This window comes from Melopsittacus undulatus, chromosome 5 (assembly GCF_012275295.1).
Source record: "Melopsittacus undulatus isolate bMelUnd1 chromosome 5, bMelUnd1.mat.Z, whole genome shotgun sequence".
Classification (NCBI taxonomy): Eukaryota; Metazoa; Chordata; class Aves; order Psittaciformes; family Psittaculidae; genus Melopsittacus; species Melopsittacus undulatus.
In genome coordinates this window covers 86,959,492-86,983,401 of record NC_047531.1, presented here as the reverse complement: position 1 = coordinate 86,983,401, position 23,910 = coordinate 86,959,492, and the positions used below count along the sequence as shown (strand labels likewise).

Here is a 23,910-nt window from a genome sequence, read left to right as displayed (position 1 = left end):
GAATGAAAAAGGAAATAAATAAAATGTGTAAAGAAAATAAAAAGCAAAAGAGAAGAATGTGATTATAAATCCCCACAAAGCAAACACAAAGCAATAAAAGTCTGAAAGAATCTCGAATAGAAGTTCCCTGAGCAACTTTGCCCCAGCCCCAATATTGCAAACTGTCCCCACTCAGCAGCTGGGGTCCCCGGAGGCTGTCAACGGGGAGGGGAGCCGCCGTTGCTCTCAGGCCGTTGCTTCTGCAGCGTGTGCTGCCACCTCGTGTCCAAGCGTCGGTACTGCAGGTGCTGGAGGTGGGGGGGGCACGGCGTAGCTCGGGGCACTGCTCGCTGCTGCCATCCTGTGTCCAAAGCTCGGTACTGCAGGTGCCGGAGATGCGGGAGGGGAAGCAAAGGGGTGGCTCAGAGCAAAGGGAGGTGCTGCCCTCCTGTGGCCAAAACTACGAACTGCACGCCAAGAGGCCGGAGCCGCCCGAAGGGAACCGAGCGCAGCCGAAGCCGCCTGAGGGGGACGGAGCCGCCCGGAGGGACCGGAGTGGCTTCCACGGGGTCCCAGGGGAGCCGACAGCTGCCATTGCCCCCCCCGTTTGCCTCCGCCGAGTCCCGTTACCCCCATGATTCGCCTCGGCTCGGTACGGTACGGTCCGGGCCCGGTTCGGCGGCACAAGCCGCACCCCGACTGGCTGAGACGCCTGTCAGTCACTCTTACTCCCGCCCCGCTTCCGTTCGGCTTCTACACTGGCCCCCCCACTCCTCTGATTGGCTGCGGCGCTTGTCAGTCACGCCTAGTCCCGCCCGGCTCCGGCGGCGCCGGATCACTGCTCTGATTGGCTGCGGCGGTTGTCAATCACGCTTAGTCCCGCCCGGCGCCAACGGCGCCCCCCCACTCCTCTGATTGGCTGCGGCAGTTGTCAATCACGCTTAGTCCCGCCCGGCGCCGACGGCGCCCCCCCACTCCTCTGATTGGCTGCGGCAGTTGTCAATCACGCTTAGTCCCGCCCGGCGCCGACGGCGCCCCCCCACGCCTCTGATTGGCTGCGGCTGTTGTCAATCACGCTTAGTCCCGCCCGGCGCCGGCTCCGCCTCCCACTCCTCTGATTGGCTGATGCGCACGTGACCCGCTCCTAGCCACGCCCCTCTCCGGCTCCGCCCCCCCTCTCCTCTGATTGGCTGATGCGCACGTGACCCGCTCCTAGCCACGCCCCTCTCCGGCTCCGCCCCCCCTCCTCTGATTGGCTGATGAGTACGTCACCCTCTCGTAGCCACGCCCCTCGCCGTCACCCCCCCCCACTCTTCTGATTGGCTGATGAGCACGTCACCCGCTCCTAGCCACGCCCCTCTCCGACACCGCCCCCCCACTCCTCTGATTGGCTGAGGCGAAGCCGAACCCTCCCGAAGCGGCGGAACCGGCCGAAGAGAACCGAGCGGAGCCGAAGCCGCCTGAAGGGGACGGAGCCGCCCGAAGGGAACCGAGCGCAGCCGAAGCCGCCTGAGGGGGACGGAGCCGCTCGGAGGGACCGGAGTAGCTTCCATGGGGTCCCAGGGGAGCCGACAGCTGCCATTGCCCCCCCCGTTTGCCTCCGCCGAGTCCCGTTACCCCCATGATTCGCCTCGGCTCGGTACGGTACGGTCCGGGCCCGGTTCGGCGGCACAACCCGCACCCCGACTGGCTGAGACGCCTGTCAGTCACTCTTACTCCCGCCCCGCTTCCGTTCGGCTTCTACACTGGCCCCCCCACTCCTCTGATTGGCTGCGGCGCTTGTCAGTCACGCCTAGTCCCGCCCGGCTCCGGCGGCGCCGGATCACTGCTCTGATTGGCTGCGGCGATTGTCAATCACGCTTAGTCCCGCCCGGCGCCGGCGGCGCCCCCCCACTCCTCTGATTGGCTGCTGCGGTGGTCAATCACGCTTAGTCCCGCCCGGCGCCGACGGCGCCCCCCCACGCCTCTGATTGGCTGTGGCGGTTGTCAATCACGCTTAGTCCCGCCCGGCGCCGGCGGCACCCCCCCACGCCTCTGATTGGCTGCTGCGGTGGTCAATCACGCTTAGTCCCGCCCGGCGCCGGCTCCGCCCCCTCACGCCTCTGATTGGCTGCGGCGGTTGTCAATCACGCTTAGTCCCGCCCGGCGCCGACGGCGCCCCCCCACGCCTCTGATTGGCTGCGGCGCTTGTCTATCACGCTTAGTCCCGCCCGGCGCCGGCTCCGCCCCCCGCTCTTCTGATTGGCTGAGGCGCACGTGACCCGCTCCTAGCCACGCCCCTCTCCGGCTCCGCCCCCCCTCCTCTGATTGGCTGATGAGTACGTCACCCTCTCGTAGCCACGCCCCTCGCCGGCAGCGCCCCCCCACTCTTCTGATTGGCTGATGAGCACGTCACCCGCTCCTAGCCACGCCCCTCTCCGACACCGCCCCCCCACTCCTCTGATTGGCTGAGGCGAAGCCGAACCCTCCCGAAGCGGCGGAACCGGCCGAAGAGAACCGAGCGGAGCCGAAGCCGCCTGAGGGGGACGGAGCCGCCCGAAGGGAACCGAGCGCAGCCGAAGCCGCCTGAGGGGGACGGAACCGCCCGGAGGGACCGGAGTGGCTGCCACGGGGTCCCAGGGGAGCCGACAGCTGCCATTGCCCCCCCCGTTTGCCTCCGCCGAGTCCCGTTACCCCCATGATTCGCCTCGGCTCGGTACGGTACGGTCCGGGCCCGGTTCGGCGGCACAAGCCGCACCCCGACTGGCTGAGACGCCTGTCAGTCACTCTTAGTCCCGCCCCGCTTCCGTTGGGCTTCTACACTGGCCCCCCCACTCCTCTGATTGGCTGCGGCGCTTGTCAGTCACGCCTAGTCCCGCCCGGCTCCGGCGGCGCCGGATCACTGCTCTGATTGGCTGCGGCGGTTGTCAATCACGCTTAGTCCCGCCCGGCGCCGGCGGCGCCCCCCCACGCCTCTGATTGGCTGCGGCGGTTGTCAATCACGCTTAGTCCCGCCCGGCGCCTACGGCGCCCCCCCACGCCTCTGATTGGCTGCAGCGGTTGTCAATCACGCTTAGTCCCGCCCGGCGCCGACGGCGCCCCCCCACGCCTCTGATTGGCTGCGGCGCTTGTCAATCACGCTTAGTCCCGCCCGGCGCCGGCTCCGCCTCCCCGCTCTTCTGATTGGCTGATGCGCACGTGACCCGCTCCTAGCCACGCCCCTCTCCGGCTCCGCGCCCCCCTCTCCTCTGATTGGCTGATGAGGACGTCACCCTCTCGTAGCCACGCCCCTTTCGGTCATCGCCCCCCCACTCCTCTGATTGGCTGAGGCTCCACCCGCGCAGTCGCTTTTCTTCACCGTGTGCAGTACCGAACTTTGGCCACATGATGGCAGCACCAGTCGTCTCTCGGCGCTGCACCTCCGCTTTCCCGACCCGGTTTGCCGCTGATTGCCGCCCGAAGGACACACGGTAGTACCGGACAGTGGCCCCCAGCCGCTTTCTCCCCCGTCGCCCCCCATTTCAATGCTGAATTTTCGACAGAGCGGCCCCCCCCTCCCGTCTTCACCGACACATGACGGCAGCAGCGAGCGGCTTCCGGAGCCGCTCCGCCCCCCCCACCTCCACCACCTGCAGTACCGCCGTTCGGACGCACGGTGGCAGCACACGCTCCCTTTTTCGGTGCCGCAGGGGAAACGGGCTCCGGAGCTGCTGCTCCGCGCCCGGCTTCAGTCCTCCGTGGAATGCTCCTCGGAGCGGTGCTTTTGGTTTTGCAAACGCCGCAGGCATCACCTGCACACACAGAGCTCCTGCCCTCGCTTGGCCACCTGAAATTCAGAGGGAGCTCTGCACACGGCCTCTCCGGTGCCCGATCTCTGGATCTCTCTCTAAGAGATGGGGCTGTTCTCTGGATAAAGCACGCCGGGGTTTGCTCTGTTGAAGAGCCCTTTTCTCCCTGGATCTCCTCCTGGGCTGCAGCCATCAGCCAAAACGGAAAGCACTGCTCATCCTACCTCTTTTACCCCAGGTGCTGCTTTGCCCCCAGATCATTGAGGGAGGAGTTGTGGCTGCTGCCTGGGGTATAAAGGCGCAGTGTTGCCGGGAGAGACTCATTCAGCTCTCGGGCTTCAGCGGGTTGAGTTCTCTGTGCTGTGCTTTGTGTTTTGTAGCTTTGGAGTCTTGCGGCGTTTTGTGCTGTTGTGCTGGGATGTTTGCCGTAATGGAATCAGCTGAGTGCGGAGCATCAGGACCTCTCAAGGCTTCCCAGTGAGTGCATTAACAAGTGTCTCTGTACGGCTTTCTTTTCAGGGCTGTTATATTTATATTGTTATAATTTTATTATACTTGTCAGTCACAGCACACGGAGCGCGAGCGTCCAGCCCGGCTCCCACAGTTGGGGAGCCGCTACCGAAAGCTGGTGCTGGGCATCCCCTACACACGGAGGCACCCGGAGCGGTGCCACCAGTATGCCGAGCAAGCCTGGGTAGGGGATGGCCAGCGACAGCTTTTCCGGACAGATTTCAGCCGTCCATGCCTCAGTTTTCCTATCTATAAGCCAGGAACAACAGCAATTCTCCCCTGCTTCCCTGCGCTTCCCAGTTTGCCGGTTTTATTTATTCTCTTCTCTGTTCCTTTGAAAGGCAGCTCCCACCCGTAAGCACCAAAGAGTCCTCCTCAGCCTCGGGTCTGAGTCAGCTCCCCGGGCATGGGGCATTCTGTGCTGCAGGGAACAGAGCGTGCGGGCGACACGGGTCCTGCATGGACAGTAAGTAAAGGGCTCAAAGGAAAAGAGGGGGAAACAGAAAAGTCTAAAGCCATTTTTCAGGGTTCCAGCCCCTTCCCCAAATTGGTTGCTTCTTTTTGGCACTTCCCGCTGTTTCGAAGAGCTTTAATGATGCTGGGTTGTATGAGCCGATAGGCTCAGAGCCCCGCAGTCATGCTTTTGCTGGGCTGATGTTGTCAATTCTCCTTTGTTTTCCCTCAGCCTCGTTGCTGTTCTCGTCTGCGTGCGATCATCCAGGGTGAGACCAGGGGACATACTAGGAAGACTGCTGGGGATGCCTTCCGTCTTCTCCCTGCGTACCAGGAACTCTGTCATCTGACGGTGAGTAATACCAGTGTGCTTTTGTACACGGTATGCAGCCTGCCAAAGTGTTTTGCTTCCAAGTTACCATTGCGTATTACCCAAAAGCAACTGAGACATTTGGGGTTAGCTTTGTATATAGATACAGATGAGGCATCTGAAGCGTGTCTGTCTGTAAAAAATACCTACATTTAGATCAGACTCAAATCTCTCTGGAGAAGATGTTGTTCCTTATGGTCCTGCTGAAGTCTGTTTGGAAGAGATACCAAGCAATAGTGGCTCTGTCTAAATAACAAGTATTATTAGTTTGGGCCTGTTTTATTGGCTGGAAAGGCTTCTGAAGAAGCACACCAGCGTACTGGGAATATAATGGGAGGTGTAAAGGGCTTTGTTAACCTTTACTGGGACTTGAATGCTTGTGGTGGAAGGAAAATTTGGCAGGCATAGGTGTTAGTTTGTATAAGGGAAGCCTTAGGTTGGGTGGTGTCAGTGTCGGTTTGGGTCTTACAGGGGTCAGGTTGGATACTGCTGGTGGCCCTTTGGGAGCCATTGGTGTTAGGATGGATAGTACAGAGTGGGTGAGGTTGGAAGGGATTTCCTGCTGTTTACTCCAAGCCCTTGCTCAGCCTCTGGTGCCTTGTCCTCTCTGAACATCTCCAAGATCTCTACAAGTTCTTTGGGCAACGTGTTCTGGTGATTGGTTTGTTTGAGAGTAAACCTTTTCTCTTAATGTTTAAATGAACTTTCCTGCCCTGTGTTTCGTTTCCTGCCCATTGCCTCTGTCTGTGGTTTTGGTTGTGTTGTGACACGGGGAACAACTCCATGGGGTGCTACAAAATGTCATCAGACAGCCTGGGTGACCTTTGAAGGTACCACCTTTTCCATTGGCAGTGAGATAAGAACCTGGTTTGGGTTTTTGCCTTCCCCTACATGTGTTTGCCTTCCCCCTGATGTGTTTGGAAAATAAAGCTAGGACTGCTGGCTTTTGTGTTGCAAGGAGGGGAACAGGTAGGCAGAGGTATTTGTAGAATATAATGCATCCCATTTTTATTTTATGTAGATGAGGTGCCAACCAGCAATTAATAATGTGGGAAGTTAACCAGATTTGAAGAAACATGAAAGAGGGTTTATGAGTGAATCAGAACTGAGCAGATGACCTGCTTTGATTGAGCTCTATGCACTTGCTGGAATGTTTTTCTTTTTTTGGGGTTTTTTTTTTTGGTCAGTTGAGGGAGTCAGTGCTGACATGCTGTAGAGAAGTCAATTGGTGAATCTGGGTGAAACTGGCTCAGTTTAATTTGTATACACAGCCCCACAAACATAGGAATTTGTAATCCCTGTGATGGATTTGAAATGAAAATCTACTGCTGTGACATGTGAGGGTGAGCGGACATTGCAATTGCCAGACAGAACACCAGACTTTAACAGTAAAATTCGCTCATCTCATGCAGAAGTGGAGCAGCAGACTGGGTATTATGGTGCAGTTCAGGGCTCAAACTCAGAGAAGCTGTGCTTCAGCTCCTGTTTTCCTAGCATTTAACCATACGAAGAACCTATGGAGAAGCTTGGTTGCAACTTGTGGTCTGCTAGGGTAGTGAAGGAAGTAGGCTGTGAGGGAGATCAGGTCTTTTAAGTTTTAGGTTGCTACTTCTTTGGGCACTTGGAGGACTAGTTTCAGTCTGTTACTGTTCTCTGCTGGTAACAAGGAGTAGCTGATGACTAAGACAGTCAAGGTAACCAGATGGTCCATTGGGCCGTTCCACCTTTCACTTGTACGTGACAGGACTGAGTGGCACAAGCAAGCAACCTATCCTGTCCTGTAAACTCCATTACTATTTATTCCCTTTTTTTCTCAACTTAAACCACATAAAAGCAGCTACTTTTCTTTCCGGGCATAGAAACAATGTTCTCCCTGTAATGAGCTGCTCCATGGTGTGTTCCTACCCATGGATATCATTAAAATAATAAACTCCAGATCATTAATTTGCTGCACACTGCTTGCTGTGTTAATGGCTGCTGCCTTTCCTTCCCGTCATCCTTGATGATACTGAGGGCAGGTGGCTGTTTCTGGGAGGAGCAGTCTGGTTTCCCATGGAGAAGCTGAATTGTTTCATCTCACTCTCCATCACTGGCAATGGCAAACAAGGCTCTTAGATAAATGCATATTGGTGCTTTTTTTCCTTCCTGTTGGAAAAGGTGGTACAGGCTATGTTTGTGTGTGTGTGTTCCAGTATCCAGGGGCTGGTTCATAGCCTGTTGAGCTGTGCTAGATAGTAAAATATGTTACCTCTTCTGAGAACTGATAAATATGCTTAAAAGTCTTCTGTGGAGGTATATGGATAAACTTGAAGTATCTCAGATATATGGTGCTAGATATGTTTGCTAAGGGTTTATATACACTTTGAATTGAGATATGAGTAGTGATCATCAGGGAAGAAATCTTTTCATTAACTTGATTAGGCCACAGATCCTTATACCCTGTCTTGACAGTTCTTGGACAACAACAGTCTTGCCTTAAATGGCATAGATCAAGGTCAGTCAGTAGAATATGAGATGTCTTATAAGTATCCTTACTCTATCCCCCAGTATCATGAATATTTAAAGAACTAATAACTATTTTCAGTGTATACGCAGGTAAGCTTTATCCAAGTAGACAGGTGCTCATTGTGAAGTACAGTTTTAGTCCCTTCTTTGTAATTCTTCTGTATATAGGTTGTGGTAATGGAGAGACAGAAGTGTTTGGCACTGCTGCCAGATTGTAACCAGACCTTACCTCTGCCTTTTTCTTCTCCTTGTAGCTCCTCCAGATGGACCTCCTTTCCAGCTGAACTCAATCACCACTGCACTGATTTCAGGCCTTGTCCACCTAGGAGTCACAAACGTTTTCTTTTTTGTATGTTCCTTAACTCTTCTGTGCAGAAAGTGGCATGACAGTTCAGTCTTGAGTGGCATCTGAAATGCAGGTTTCAGCTGAAACCGGTGATTTACTTGCACTTTTTCTGTGGGGCTGTCTTTCTTGTCCATGAAATATGATTCCATTAAAAAATGTTGACACAATGTTCCAGCTGTATCCAGCTTCTATACCAGCTGTTCTGTATTTTTATTTTGCTAGATTATGTTGTGTAGGTAAAGCAGCAGTGGTATTGGTAACATTCAGAAATGCTCATAAGTTCATACACACGTAGTAAGATAAGGATCTCGTCTATTTTGTCATGGCATTTTTCACATGTTTGCTTCTCAGAAGGACTTTGTTTTATTCTATCTTGGTTAAAAATAAAAACAAACCAAAACTTGCGACACGCTTAGAATAAGTGATTTTGTGTATTGTTCATTTGGAAGTGTTTTTAGATGTATCTTCCATTGGATTGTGATGATAACATGTGAAGGACATAATTTGGTTGCATGTCTTTAAGTCATATAGTTTAAGGCAAACTGCACTTGGTCCCAGGGAATGATGCTGCAGTTCTTGAGGTGGAAAAATCTTTTTCCAGCAAAATCGTTGTGTAAGAAGCAGTGAAAACTTTAACTAATGTTTACCATCAAGTTAATTATGCACAGATGCACAAGTGTCCCAGGCCAAGTGGAATTCTGACCTTTGGCCATCAGAATTGATGAATGGCTTTTGTGGCAAATGAGGAGTGCCAGCAGAAGGGATTCAGGGCCTTGTGTGACTCCTTGGGAGAAGGCTTGGTTTGGAAAAGAGGTCAGATGTGGACTTTGGGTTTCGTTTACCCACATCTATAATGGGGTCAAGAGTAGTTCCACATAGTTCAGTGTGTGGTTCATACTCTGTCCCATGAGGTGGGTCTTCTGTGGCCTAAGTCCAGTTTATTTAAGAACGTTTCATGTGCAGAGCAGTTCACAGCCTGAATTGGTTTAATCTGCAACATCTGGAAATAACTTTACCGAAGTCCCCTGACAGTGAAGACTAAGCCATTACAGAAGGTAAGTCCTTGTAGCCACTGAGAGCTGGCTAAACTTGCCCCTTGAGGTGGTAGAAAAACTGACAGTCCAGAAGGCATTTAGGCACAGGGGTAGAACAAATAAATTCTGTTTAAGGGCCTCTCACTCGGGCACAATCATATGATAAACCATTTAAACAGTTTCCAGTGTATGGTGCTGCGTGGCAGCCTTGGAGCCCAGACAAAGCCACCCTGAGCGCTCTGCAGTTGCTGAAGTAGGTGTGCTCTCCAGCTTCTTTGGAATTCCTGCTTCGGCTTTATAAATCCCTTGGTGATCCTTCTGAGAAAATGCCGGTGTCAGAGCAAATTATTATTACTACTGACATGATAATAAAAGGTGAAATCAGATGTTGCTTGGAAAATTGAATTCCTGCTATAAAATGATGCTGTCAGGGCTGTGCATTGCACAGTACCTGCATTTGCTCATTTAAAGTAGTATGTCATCTACTCTACAGCTGCTTTTCAGCTCCTCCCCTCTCCTCCCAGTAATTGGCAAATGATGGGATGTGGTTACATGGCCATTTACAGTACTTATTAGCATTTCATTTATAACATTATCATCCAAACCAGATTTAATTGCTGTCTGGGTGTAAACATTTCTATCTTGCAAATGGCAACTCCATTCACTTCTCTGCCACTGAGGAATACGGTATATTCTCAGAAGAGAAAACACAAATTTGTCACGGATGGCTGCATCCACTGTACCTGAAGAAGAAAGAGCTTAAAAGACGCTGTGGCTCCTTGGGAGTATAGACAAGGATAACAGCATAAATTGCATTCAAATATTTGCAAATATGGTACAGTAATTTGGCATGGCTCCTTTGGTTTTTATCTCATAGGAGGGAAATGTTATAAATTTTCTGATTTAGTATCCTAAAGATCACAAAGTCTCGCTCTTAAAAGTGTTTGTGAGAGCATCCGCAGCCTTGCCACTGTACGATTGTTCCCAAAAGAGCATCTGTCTGTGCTTTGCCAAACCTGTGTTTAAATATAAGTGTTGATAGCTTGGCATTCATTTCTGTTGGAGAGTATTGCAGATGCTAAGCAGTGGTCTGGGAATTTTTCCTTGGTGTTTAGTCCCAAACTTCATTATATTTCTCCCCCTGTACTTACCTGGATGTATTTTTAGCTATCCACATTTAAATCCCCTTCAAGGGATGTATGAACCCCTTCAGGAGCTGCTGCTTTCCACAATATGGTGCTTTTTAAATTCCCACTGCGTATCTCTTCAATAACAGTCTGCCCCTGCCCTCAAATATCATTGACCATTTTCTTCCGAGCCCTCTTTGGAAACCAGCTCTCTAAAACCACAGATGCTGCTGTGCTGTGCTTGTGGGTCTGGTCCAGTAGGCACTGCAGCCATCAGAAATTCTCCATTTATTTTTTGACTGGGACCATAATGAAGAATAGGGAATAAAATAGTGGTTCATAACTGACATCTCTGAAGTGTGAGCCTGCATCACAGTGCAATGATGGAGAAGTTGAAGGCTAAAGGTCTTTCACAGCCATAATCAAGAGGTCCTATGTCCAAAATACTGTAGGCAGTACATTAAGAGGGAAATTTGTGTATCTGAAATTGAAACAATAGAGACCAGTTTGTATCTGAAAAGGAACAGAAGTTGCTTTCTGAGAGGGTGTGAGAGCCCTGAATTCACAGAGTTCAGATATTCCTGCTAAATGATGAATAGTGGAGGAACTCTTTGAAGAAATGAGAACATATCCTTTGTAGATTCTCAAACCTATCAAGAGCTCACTTAGAGGAAGGTGGAGTTTGCAACACAGGCCCCTGATTTTTCTTTTCTCTTCTTCCCCCCCCCCCAAAATGCAAGTGGAATGCAGTGTATTAGGTGACATTTCATTCATATTTGTGCCATTTTTTACAACCAGGAGTATAGGAGTTATGCAATTAATTAAAAATCATTACTGGAATCTGGCAGACTGCACCCCAGAAAGCCATAAATCACAAACCATGTAGGCCTTAGTGAGCTAGGTAAAGAGAAACAAAGAAAAACCCCAGCACCTTATAAAACTTTTTAAGTGTGTCAATATTTTGGAAAGAATGTGTTTGAAAAGATCTGTTAAAAATATTTTCAGCAAATTTGCGATGCAAGTAATGGCTCATTTGTTACATAGGATTGTAAAAATAGCAAAAGATCACTTTTCAGTGCTCAGTTTTTTAATTTTTGAATGGGAAATTTCACCTCCAAGTTGAAAGCCATTCCAAACGTGACTGAAATGGTCCATGTTTAAAAAAACTTTCACAGCATTCATGCCTTGAGAGACTGTTTTGTGGTGTTTTGCTCTTTATTTTCCAGCAGAGCAAGTTAATGGTGAAAAGCTCTCACAGTAAAGTATAACAGAGCAGCTTCCTATTCAAAATCTTCCAGAACCCATGATGGCAGCCACGATTTTTGGGGTAGTTTTCAACAGAAGTTCCCCATATTCTTTGCGTACTTAATGAACTTCTTGCTTGTCTTCAGAAGGTTTGATTCCAGTGGGCATTCCTGGGTAAGCTGCAAAGTAATCCCAGACCATGCTGTTTTGTGCTTGGAGAAGATGAAGACACACTTTTTGGTTTCTAGGATATGTGGAGATGTTTCTCTCCTTCATTCTCTTGGCAAGAAGAGAGCACTTGCTCCCCAGGTGGAAAGGGTAATCACCTTCCTCTGTGCTTGAATCAGCAAGCAATTGGATCAGTTTCTGTGGGCCTTTTCAACACATGCTTATAAAGGGAAAGGAAGGAAATCTTCCATGTGTTTCCATGAAAAATACACTGTGTCTTCTAACCCTAACCCTAACCGTGATCCTCCCAAAGCTCTCACAATGGAGCAATCTCCACGTGACCATGGTAACATGTGAAGTAAACCACCTTTTTTCCCCTTGGTTCCACTCCTCAAGTGAAGAGGCAGGGACCTAAGTGCACCTCCACACCTGGCATGCTTCTCTCCCTCAAATGGACACCTTTGCTTCTCCTTGGCTTCTCCTTAGCCCTCTGGAAGCTTCCTCTTGTTCTTCAAGCATTGGCCTCTTCTCCCTTTGGCTGCATTGGTCCCTCAAGGTAAGTTCCTGCTGGGAGATCAAGGACAGTTCTTCTAGGGTCTCTGACCCTTTTCTCCTGGCTGCTCCACATCTCCTAACAGGGACCCCCTTTAGTGTCAAGCCTGGTGCCTCTATACATGAGGAGTATAGCTGCCCAAGGCAAACATCTGATACACACTTCTAGACAAGGTCACGGGTAATGGAGCATGTGCAAGGCTAATGTGACCTCAGAGCACTTTAAAAGGCCGTATTCTTTCCTTCTATGCCAATGGCAGCACTATTACAGGCAATTTGGCAGGAAGTATATGGCAATTAATTGAGCAGCAATTTTAGCCATTGTAACGCTCTATTGTGAGGGTATTTATGGCAAAAGGAGTGATGTCTCTTGGGCTGCAGGTAAATGTGATTCCTGGTGCTGGAGTCAGTCTGACCAAGGAGAAGTCAATAATAACAGGGCGTTCTAGTAGAGAAATAGGCTTTGTAAGAATGAGTAACAGCATATACGTAATATTATATGTAATGCTATGCATATGTGTTGGTGTTTCTTGATTTTTTTTTTTTTAATAAGAAGCAGTCCAGTTCAAGCCTTGACAGACAGAAGCTAAGTGGTGTTGATTTCAGCTGCTAATGTTGCTAAAGGCTGCTCGGGCTGGAAATGTCTGACACTTCCGCTTCTGTGCCTTGGTCACTGCATCTGAAAGTGGCTATTCATGTGGGTGGTATGAAGAGTAATACTTCTGGGAAGGACTAAGGAAGGGAGCATCCCCTTTTGCTGTGCTGGGCAGCCCTGAACCTCAGGGCTCCTTTGGTGTCATGGGATTTGTTCAGCTGTCAGTGCTTGTGCCTCTCCAGTCAGGTTGCAAACCTGGGAAGGGGGAAACAGACGCACCACAGCAAACGATGAGCGTTATGCATTATCCTCATTTTGTTGGGAGGGCTCAGCAGTTCAAGTGCTCTGAGGGAGTAATTGAAGTGCCAAGCGCAAAGAGCTAACTTGTCATGGAACTCGGGAGAGGAATGAAAATATAAATGGGAGAAGGGAGTTCACTGTGTGAACTGTGTGGGAGAATGGCAGTGGCTGAAATTTCAGCCTGCTTGAGAAATTGCCTCTCTTCTATTACTGTCTCAGCTAGAGGTTTTGTGGGGGTGCAGCAGCTAACTTTCGAGCTTGATGAGGTTTACAGAAGCACAAAAGGGAGTTTTCCTTGTTCCTGCCATGACATCTGTGGGGAGGGATTGTGGGAGGTTTTGCTCCCATGGGACATAGGAAGTTTCCTGCTGCCTCCAGGGACATCTTTACTTCTCAGAGGTCCCTCCCTCAGCATGCAAGGGTAGAGGCTGCTCCCAGTGTAGCCTCCTAAACTCTGGGATTCATGATTTTGAGGTCAAACCCACTTTTCTCCATACCTTTCTCTGGTGATGGGAGTTCACAGGGCACTATAGTGCCTGGCACTTCACTTAACTTTCCTGCTGGTGGAATACACACAGTGGTAAGTTATTCATCTTTTGAATGTGATCTTAATCCTAAATCCTTGCTAATCCTTGTATCCATAGCACAAAACCATACAAATGACAAGATGTGTGGAGCTTCAGCTCATTAGGAAGAGGCAATTATGTAGCCAACTGCAGCACTGGGCAATGGCAAGTGAAACTCAGATGTTTAATTTGGTGTGGAAAAAAATGAGGTTCAGAACTTGTATTGCCTAGTTCCCAAATTTATAAGCATGCCAGATATATCAGGGTACTGCTAGAATGAATGACTTCTGGTTTTAGCCAGAATATACAGTCTGTGTTAGTACAGCCCTCATATTTCCAGTCCTGGGTCGTTTTCAAGTGGAAAAAGGGAGACTTTTAAGATAAGTTGTAAAAATCATAGCAGGAAGGTGAGGAAATTGTATGATCTCTTCTGGCTTTCCTAAACCAGCCAGTGCCAGATGGATCCAGGCTATGGGTATAATCTAATTTGCATACTCCTGTTTCCTTCTACAGAATTTCTCCATATCACAAAATATTTCCGTAAGGCGAATGGCTGTACAGGATTAGGTGGGTAAGATTAAGCACAGTAGAAAGGCAAAGAAAAGCTTGCTACTTTCAAAGATTTTTCATGATATCAGAAGGCTTTCCCTATCCCTTCACTTCGTATAACTGACTGATGTAGCCTATCTGGAAAATGGACATGCTTACGCTGCTATATAGAGTGGGTTTTGAGTGAGTCCTAAAACATTTTAACTTATTCATCAATTGACTATGTTGTCATTGCTACATAAAACTACTCAGCATAGAACATCTATTACTGGGGCTCCTATTGAAACATTGCCCTTGTTATGCAGCACTATTTAACTTTGTCTCTTTGAAATGAAATGCAAAATGTTTTTTATCTTGCAGGAAAAGACAGATTTGCTCTCAGACTTGTGAAACACAGGTAGATGAATCTGGAAAGATTCGTTCAGTTCTCACCAGTAAGGCTTCATTTCTCCTTCAGCTGCACTGGAAAGTAACACAGTCTGGTGCCATACAAAGAGTGAAATGCATGCGACCTTGCCCCAGGCACTTCCCATTTTCGTGGCTTGGACAAGCACCCTTGAGGACTACATGGGAAAAGGTCGAGGTTTGGATTTTTTTCCTTTTTCCCTTTTTCTTTTTCCCTTTCCTTTCTCCCCGCCCCAAAATGTAGGTTATTAGAAACTCCCAGCTCCTCCAGTTTAGGAGCAGGGGCTTTGGGAAGCCCAGTCCTCAGGAGAGATTCCTCCACTCCCCTTCCCGTCGCGGTGCCCGGTCCGGAGCCGGCGCCGCCGCTTCCCGGAGCGGTCCCGGCCGCCGTCGCTGGGTGCCAGTGCAGCCCGCGCCTGCCTCTCCCTTGCTGTCTGCGGCTTCTTCGTACTCGCATTTTCCCTCTGCTCCTTTTCCTCTCACTTTTCTTCTCCTCCCTTCCCTCCGTGTAAGTGCCAGGACAGTGCTGCCGGCCCAGCCGTGCTGCTCCTGCCCGCCTCTGCGGTGGAGGCTGCGGGCTGTCCCGGCCGGCAGTGCCTGAGCGGGTTAAAGCGGAGGCGAGGCAGCGCAAACAGTGGGAACAGTGAAGACGCTGAGCCAGAGCTTCCTCTACCGAACTTTTTGGCAGTCTCCGACTCGGGCTCTTCGCTGTGTCTTTGACCTGGAAATCGCTGGGAGGGAAGCGGGGCTGGCAGCAAGAAGGGAAGACGCTGCTCCTGCGGACATCAGCGGAGTGGATGCTCTCTTCCACATCGGGGTGTTTTTCCCAGCCTTGCAAAGCACGGTCAGTGCTGACAGGCTATGCTCGCCGGCTGGATGCAGGAGGGAAAGATGGTTGCTCTGCAATTCGCATGAGTTGGCCCTTCCTGCAGAGCTCCTGGGACTGGAAACGGCAAAGAGTGGGGATACGGTTAAAAGGGATTGCTCAAATCACTAGAAAAAGTTTTCAAAGGAACCCGGAGCTGTTGCAATGGGAGCATGCTGCTACCCTTCCATAGAGCTGAGTGTTTATGACTGATTCAGTGCAACACTTTTCATTTCAACAGAGGGAGGAATGAGAAGCACCTCTTTCTGAAAACCATCTCCCCTTAGGTTCAGAAATCAGTTGTATGTATCAAAAAGCAAAATTAGACTGGGAAACAGTAGATCAGGATTCCTAAAACGTTTGTGAATCTGTGATGATAGTTTGTTCCTTCTATAGCACTTTTTAACCAGCAGCTTCACAGCTGCTGCTGCACTAGTGTCTTCACCTACAAGATAAAAGTAGATGAGCTACATGCAAATAAATTGCTCTTCTCAAGTAGCACAAAGAACTCATAGCAGAATAGGAAAATGAAGGCACAACCCCCAAGTTCTCCATGCCACTGGCTACAGAGGGAAATGCATAAAGATAACCCTTAGCACAGCTATATCAAGATATTTAGCCTAGATTCTAATGCTAGGTGGTCTGAAAGTTATTGCCTCTGGCTAGTGCTGTGATAACCCTGAAGCTAGGGATCATGAAGTTGCTGTTCAAAAGCACCTCAACACTCCCGGAAATATTCCTCCAACAGATCATATGTTTATTTATTTTATATATTTGTTACCAAATTGCACCATCTGAACTGAGGTAGTTCTCAGTGCAAAGTTGTGTTTCTTCTGCAGCCTGAAAGCCTGAAGCCTGCCATCACGAAAATGGCTGTAAATGTATCCTAATAATGCTAAGGAGCATAGATGGGCATCAGGAGTAGCCCAGGCTTTAAAAGGAAGCCTGTCATTAGGGCATAATTTCTCCAGGACCTGTCACAAGCACTGTGTCTTTTGAATGGTTCCTTTATAGAAAAGCAAAAACCTTATCATTATTTTGTATTCCCACAGAGCCAAAAGGAGGCAGTCCACCTCAGGCTGCCTTCAAAACCAAGGATCCTGCCATCAGCAGCAACAGTGCAGTAAGGGATGAAGGAAGACTCGAAGGAGGAAGCAGAGAGCTGTGAATGATGGACGCTAGTTGGGTGTGGATTTAAAAAACACCTGTGGGAATGCCTGTTGGTAGTACCTGTGTGACAGAAGCGGATGAAATTGGGCACGTATCTGACAGCATCAAGTCATCACCTCCATCTCATGGACATCCTGCTCTAAAGAGTGAAGGCAAGAGGTGGGAGGGGAATGGGTAAGCAGCAGAAAATGAAGTTTGGGCACAGCTCCCCAGGCTGATGATCTTTCCATGATGCCACAGGGGAGGGAGAAAACTCTTGTACACCTGGTCTGTTGGGCCTTGAGTTTCAGCCCTCTCTGGAGTAAACAAACAGAATTCAAGCACCTTGATCTGCTGGAGTACTTTAAATTTCCCTTGCATCTCAAAGTGAAAGCCTTCGTGCATAAAGCAATGTTCTCTCTACCTGTATTTTCCCCTGCAGAGCCCAAGCCTCTTTTCAGCTCTCCCTTTTCTTGCCCAGCATGTCTCCAGTGTGTCAGCACACAACATCCTTTTCCAGGAAACACCACATGCACTCTGTGTTTAAAAGCATCACGTTCTTTCCAGTTAGCATCCAAATAATGCTAATTCTAATTTCCTGCCTAATTCTATTTCCTTTGCTGGCCCTGCTGATTATGAAGACATTTGTGTGTAAATACAAGCATTCTTCTCCCTTTGTCATCCTGATTCTTTTAACGATGCTGCGATCTAGCACTCGTGACATCACAATTCATCACTGGTGACTGCATTTTAGATGCAGCAGGCACCAGACAGTGATAAAGAAGCTGTGGATGGCAATGAAAATTGATGGGGAGAGAGAGTGATGAACAGCAAAAGTGCCATTATGGTCAAGTGACAGGGTAGAAGCTGGAAGAGAAAGAGATGGGCTATTTGCAGTAATTTGGGTACCTTCAAACCACCTTGCTCTGCTGCCTCCAAACATCTCATTACTTTATTTAGTGTTGCTCTTCTTGGTAATGTGACTGCAGTTCAGGAAAACACCTTAATCTTCTATACTCTTGCTGTTCTGTTTGTGAGACGCAATTTGTATCTTCTTTTTCTCACTCCTCCCAAGAATAAAATGAAAACATCTGCAATGCAAACAAAGCAGGAGTGTGACTCCTAGGGCAAAGAGCTAAAAATTAATGCTGGCTTTTAACGGAAAAAAACAAATGCTCTTTCCTTAGTGAACAAGGTAAATGTGCAAAAAAGACCTTGTTTTTGTGCACAGAGGAGGGATACTGGCTTTGGAGAATAGGTGGATTGCTCGATGGATGTTCTGTTTTTCCCTGGGAGCAAAGCTCACAAGGGAAGACTTTCAAGTAATTACTTTAACACTAGAAGGGTGCAGGTGAATGGGTCTCTTGTGCAGTTTATAAAGAAAAAAAAAAGCAGTAAATGTTGTGACCCGTTTACATACATAGTGCTCTTACTTGTGGCTGCCTCTGATGATAATGCGGTTACTTGTGGAGGCAGCTGGTCTTTGTCAGGCATAATGTAATCAAAATCCAGCCACTAATGAAAATGGAAGAAAAGGGTAAGATAAAAATTTAGCGGCTTCTCATATCACTGGTGAAGTTTTGATGACTTAAAATGTCAGAAAGAGTGGATGCAACATTTAGGGAGAGTTTTTAAGAGCTTTTCCTTTTTTGTAGCTTATGTGACCTAGTGCTGCCTAGTGCTGGTAGCTGTAATAAAAATGTGAACTGTGTTCTGATTTCTTTACCCAGATTAAAATATGGAGACAAAGTGAAAATACATATGATGCTGGAAAGCAAACTAGAGAAACTTCAGAACAGGGAAAACTTCAGGGTGAAGAAATGTTATTAGATTTGGGAAATTCTGCTAGCTGAAATTCTCTTAAGCTCAAAGCCCTGGGTAATGCCACAAGAAAAGTCTCCTTTTTGCTCATTTCATGTTTTATTTGTTTTAAAAATTGCCAGAGAGGTGGGAGGTGGACAGATGCATTCTGTCAGACATAGCAGGAGTGGGTTATGAAACTTATGTGACTGCTCCTTGCCTGCTTCATCATCAAGTCAGCCAGCAAATTGAAGCCTCCTCCAACAAGTATTTAAATTAAATTGACTGCCTTTGCATTGGGGCAACCAGGAGTGTTCATATCATCAATTAATATGGCTCAGCATTGGGGAATGGCAGTTTCCAGTTGAGACAGTAATGAACAGATGGGGCTCATAGCTTATTAAATTGCTACTTCTGTGGCATCTGTGCCATGGACTAAAATGCAGGTGGGGTCATATTTTGCATAAATGTATTGCATGACCTTGGAGGAGTCTTCCAGTTTCTTTCTGCCTCACTTTCCCTTCCTCACAAAAGCATGAACTCTTTAGTGCCTATTTTAGGAAGACAGTTCTCTTCCCAGTGGTTCAGACCTCCATTTAGAGTTGCTGACAGTAAAATAATGTTGGCTAGATGAGCTCTTTTAACAGTGCTTTCATGCTGATGTAAGTAAAACCCTAGTTTAGATGCAGCTATATGGGTAAAAAATAGTGCAGTGGTCTGCTGGTTATCTACTTAATTTTAGGTAAGTTGTGCTTTTCCCATGGAAATGAGGGAGTGGTACTGCCTGCGGAAAGTGAATGTCAAGCTTTGAAATGACCAGAAAAGACATGGATAGATGTATTCCTTGCTAAACCTGAGGCAATAGATATTGCTGAGAGGACGCATGTATTAGCTGGAGTTTGGTTCTGCAGCCGTTAAGCTGGCAGAGTGGGTGGCTGGCAGGGTGAGCTCATATGTACGCCATGTACTGTGGGAAGATAACATCTTGGGTCTCAGCTAGAAGGGTTTGCCCATGTAATCACACTTGAATGCCTCTTCTAGCAAGACTAGGCCCAAACAGATCTCTAACCGTGGCTGCAGTACATTCCCAATCTCACTTGTCTTTTAATTGCTATAATGTAATTGCTGCTGTTAATAAAATAATTGACAGGCTCTCTTTAAACAACTGTAAGACTGATAGACTAGTATCGGTTGGATGCTTCAAAGTTTGACTAACGGTAGAGAGAAGGAGACCTCCATTCAGAGCTTCACAGAGAAGGGCTGGCGCCTGGAAGAGCTGGTGGAGGGCTGACATGCGGCACCATGATACCTCAAGGACTTCTGGAAGAGCATTTGCTGAATGACTTGTCTGGCTCCTTTAGAAAGAGACACACTTTCAAACTGACTTTTTGGGCTCTGCTGGGAGTCCTCTTGCTCAAAGAAGGATTTTAACTTTCTGTTTGTGTGGCCGTTGGCCAGCAGAGCTGGAGCAGGAGAAGATGCTCAAGTGCAACTTGCCCTCCTTGAGTGAGCTGGGCTGCTGCTCCAGTGATGAGGTAGACTGCCCACAGAGATGTGCTGGCACATTAAAGAGATGTGGTTTATCCCAGGCCCCTCAACGCCTGCTGTCAGGATAGTCTGCGCTGGTTTTACCTCTTTTATCCATAAATGGAGCATCTTGAAAGGGCAGAAATTTGGGACCCATGGATTACTGAGGCCAGTGATGAGAGCAAAGATGTCAGCAGGAGCAGAGTGGAATGGTGCCGAGGGAGAAGCAAAGGTCCCTGTGCTTTAATGCCCTGCTGTCTCTGACAAGCAAATTACACCCACTCAGGAGGATTGTGAGGGGAGGGTATCCTAATCTGACATGTCTCTGAGGCTGGATACTAATGTCTCGCTTTCCAGCCTTCAGTGTGGTGTAGTTGTTCTCCTCCCCAGCAATGCCAGCTGTTGTGTGCTTCTGTAAACTGAGTTTGTAATACAAAGTGTGGCAGCATCAGCTTGTGGATAAAGTATTCTGATATTCACTAGGTTTCCCTGTCAAATGTGAAGGGGAGAACAAGATAATGACCCAGTGAGACAGTAGACTGCATGGGTATAAGCTGTAAAAGAGCTCAAGTGTTATCTGTGCATTTTGTCCCAGTTAGCTGAATTATTTTTTGGATGATCTGGCATGTTCATAGAGAACAAAATGAGTTTCTAACCAGCATCGGCATTTAGAGTAATTTTTGATTCCCTTTCAAAGCTTCATTAATATCTGCAATTACAGTCAGCTACCGTGCACTTGACCCAGTGTGTCTGTGTCACCAGGCTAAGCTGAATGAATCAAAAAGCGTTTTATGGCAGACTCTGACCCTGCTTTGGCTACAGACACTGGGGATGAGTAGGAAAATCTTCTACCTGCACCAGGCAACCAAGACCACGCAGCTATGTTGTATGTGTTCCTCTTAAAACCATTTTTATTTGTTTATAAATGTCTCTAATACTTAAAAGTGATTATGGCATTTCTGCTGTATTTAAACCATTAAATAAAATGATGGTTTCCAGTGATGAAGACAATTAAGCACACAAAATATAATGAAACTTGATAGAGCCTCGGCTGCTGTCCTCCCTATTAGTGTGCACAGCTGCGCATGTGTGTCAGTGTTTGCAGATTAAAGAAGCAATTAATCTGAGCAGAGTGAACGTGAAACTGTTACTTAAGTGCACCAGCAGGTTGTGAGCCTCAGTCCCAACTTTTTCATTAAGGTCACAACTGAAAATTGCAACCAGCTGTGTAAGTCTGTTCTTCTCATATCCCGTATTTCTAACCAAATTTAAGAGCTGATACTGGTGAATTACATCTTGGTGTCATAAATTCACATTGCCAGCAATTTATGCACCTAGTTTTAACTGACACAGTGATTCATATCTGCTGCGATTAAGAGCTGAATGGCTTTAAAGATCTTGATATAGTTTCCAAGTAGTTAGATTACTAAAACAACAAAATGTCAAGGAGTAACATTTAATGTTTTTGCTCACAAACATGCCTCGTGTGTTTGGGCAACCTCATGAAGGCTCTCAGGTGTTTGGCACAAACTATGTTAATAGCAGCAGCAGTTGGTGCTTGTTACACTTTATTGGGGCTACAAGATTTGCAGGGGTTGTTTGTAGGAGTCGTGCTTCCTGTCTTGCAAGCAGGGGCTGCAAGGTCCTTTGAGCACCCTTGTGCTCTGTGTGAGGTGAGGAGGAAGTGGGAAAGGGAGCTGGCTGTTTAATTTCATTCTGAATGTCATATGTTAAAGATGGTGCTATCGATGATCTGCTGAATGTACTGACACCGAGACAGAACGGAGAAGGGTGGTTTATAAAACACCCAATACCCATTTTAGTCTGCTTTTCAATTTTCATTTCTCAGAAACACAAATTGCAGCTGTTCCTTAAGGTGCTTGATCTATCCTCTCAAGAAGCCAATTTCTTTTTTAATTTCCTCTGATGAGACTCAGAAGATGGTGGATAAAATATGAGGTAAGCTCTTTATTTATTTTTGAGGCACCTTTCTGTATGAAGCACATCATGGTTTGCTTCTTTACTGCAAAGGAAAGTGCTCATCAAAGCATTCTTGATGGAAGCATTGTCACTGAGGAGTGTAAAGCAAAGCAGGCCTCTTCTCTAGCTGGGGTAAAGAAAATACAATCAGTAAAATGGGTAATTGAAGCAGGTGCAAAACTTGAAATTAACTGAAACAATTTGAAAGGGAAATAGTAAGAAGGCATGAGCTACAAATTAGTTCTTTACCCTCCCTCCTTGGTGTTTTACTAATGCTTTGTTTGCCCATCTCTGTCACCATCAGTTTCTGCAGGGTGCATTTGGGGGGATTTAGTTGTTTTTTTTCCTTTGTGTGTTAAGCAGCTGGACTTGCTTTGTAATTCCTGCTTAGTGACCTCTCCTGATTCCTGACTTTGTGTTCTCTGCTGATCAGACCCATTGGTGATTAGATGCTTAGCAGAGGTGACTGCACAACTTCTGATACCTTGCATCCCTGCTGCCTGGATTTCAAAGAGGTAATCATTCCCAGGGACCTGCCACTAACCTTTTGCTCAAACTTTTCTCAGTCACCTTTTACTGTTCCTTTTTTTAGAGAGCTTGAAGTACCTGGATTCTCGTACTAGGGCAAAAAGGACACAAGCACTGAAATCCAAATGATTTTACCATTCTTTCAGAGTACTTTCACCTGAAATGATACCAGACAGTATGTCTGTATCATATCTTTAATGCCTTTTGGAATGAAATCTTCAACTCCTATTCAGAGATCCCTTTTTTGTTCACTCAAAAACAAGGAGACAGTCAATAAGATAGAAAGGTATTTTGGTTCAATATCTGTCCTTTTTAACTCAGTACTGGCAGCAGTGAGTGGAGTGAGCCTCATTGCCAGACAATGTGACTTGTTCTGAAACTTTAGCAGGATTTTGAAAGGACTCGGGTGCAGACAATGGAGATCTTCACAATGTTAGCTGTGAACAACTAAAACATGAAGCTGAGCAGATCTGAGCCCTCAGCCAACCTCTGACTTGGAGATCAGAGGAAACTTTTATTTCTGGGGCTTACTATATAGTTTCTTCAAAATGTCAAATCAAACTGTCTGATACTGACCATGAATGCTGTTCTGCTGTTTGGAGTCAGTCTAGCTATCTTTGCCATCTGAATTATAGATAACATCCAGCACCATAAAGACAGAGAAAATATTTTTACATGTTTTTCACATTTTATTTGAATTCTTATGAGCAATAACAAAGCGGCTAAGAATAAGGAAACATTAGTCCTATTTAGATTATTTAAATGGCCCAGCTTTCTCTTGAGAGATAAAATTGTGCATCAAAAATCCTAAAGGCTACATTAAATCAATTGCAGACACAGAGAAAATTGACTTTTAATAGTATGAAAACAAATCATCCTATAACTCCTCCCAAAGCCCCTTGATATCTCTTTGATGAATCCATCTGAGAGAAGAGCTAGAAATTTATTTCCAAAAGCATAATGTGCATTCTTGTTGGTTTTGGTTTTGGTTTTTTTTTTCTCCTCATTTTTGCTTCAATAACTGATACATTTGAAATGTTTCCTTTGGGTTTCACAGTGAAGAGATGAAGTAATGATGCTGCATATCTGGAGTTTTTTAAATGTCTTGGAGAAAACCAGCTTCTGGTTTATCTCAAATGCACTCACAACATCAGTAACAATGGCCTTCCGGATGAGAAAAACCTATGTGGAATATGTTAAACAGTAAGCAAAGCTTGGGTGCTGAGCCTTATGAAAGGTGTAAGAAAAGGAAATTCTGCTGTTTTGGTGACAGTATGTATGTTTACAGCCTTAAATCTAAGGCTGTCTACAATATTTTTAATGAGTTTAGCCTCTTCCCCCTGTCCTCCATCTTCAAAATGCTTCACAAATTGTTGTATTTGTGCCTTCATTATTTGTAATTGTTCTGGGAATCATTTGTCTAAAAAAGCTGCAGATGTATTTGCTATAAATCAAACACATTGGGGTTTTCTTCCCTGTTCAGTCACCTGAATTATGTGGTGCTCTTCCTCTTTAGCTGGTTGAAAAACTTCATGAATTGATGACTAACTAGCTCTAAGCTTCAGATAAATTCTCATGTTTGAAGTAAAA

At 47.2% G+C, this 23,910-nt stretch overlaps 1 long non-coding RNA gene across 3 annotated transcripts; it reads left to right on the top strand.

Moving 5' to 3' along the window:
- The first annotated feature begins 3,279 nt into the window (after nt 1-3,279).
- LOC117436216 (uncharacterized) lies at nt 3,280-8,334 on the top strand. 3 transcript variants are annotated; one of them, XR_004549638.1, is made up of 5 exons: nt 3,280-3,428; nt 4,127-4,223; nt 4,598-4,722; nt 4,942-5,061; nt 7,839-8,334. It is a non-coding gene; the product is annotated as an uncharacterized lncRNA (long non-coding RNA). The 3 variants fall into 3 exon arrangements; XR_004549639.1 differs by lacking the exon at nt 3,280-3,428 and adding an exon at nt 3,463-3,984; XR_004549637.1 differs by lacking the exon at nt 3,280-3,428 and having other exon boundaries at nt 4,049-4,223.
- Nucleotides 8,335-23,910: the final 15,576 nt, after the last annotated feature.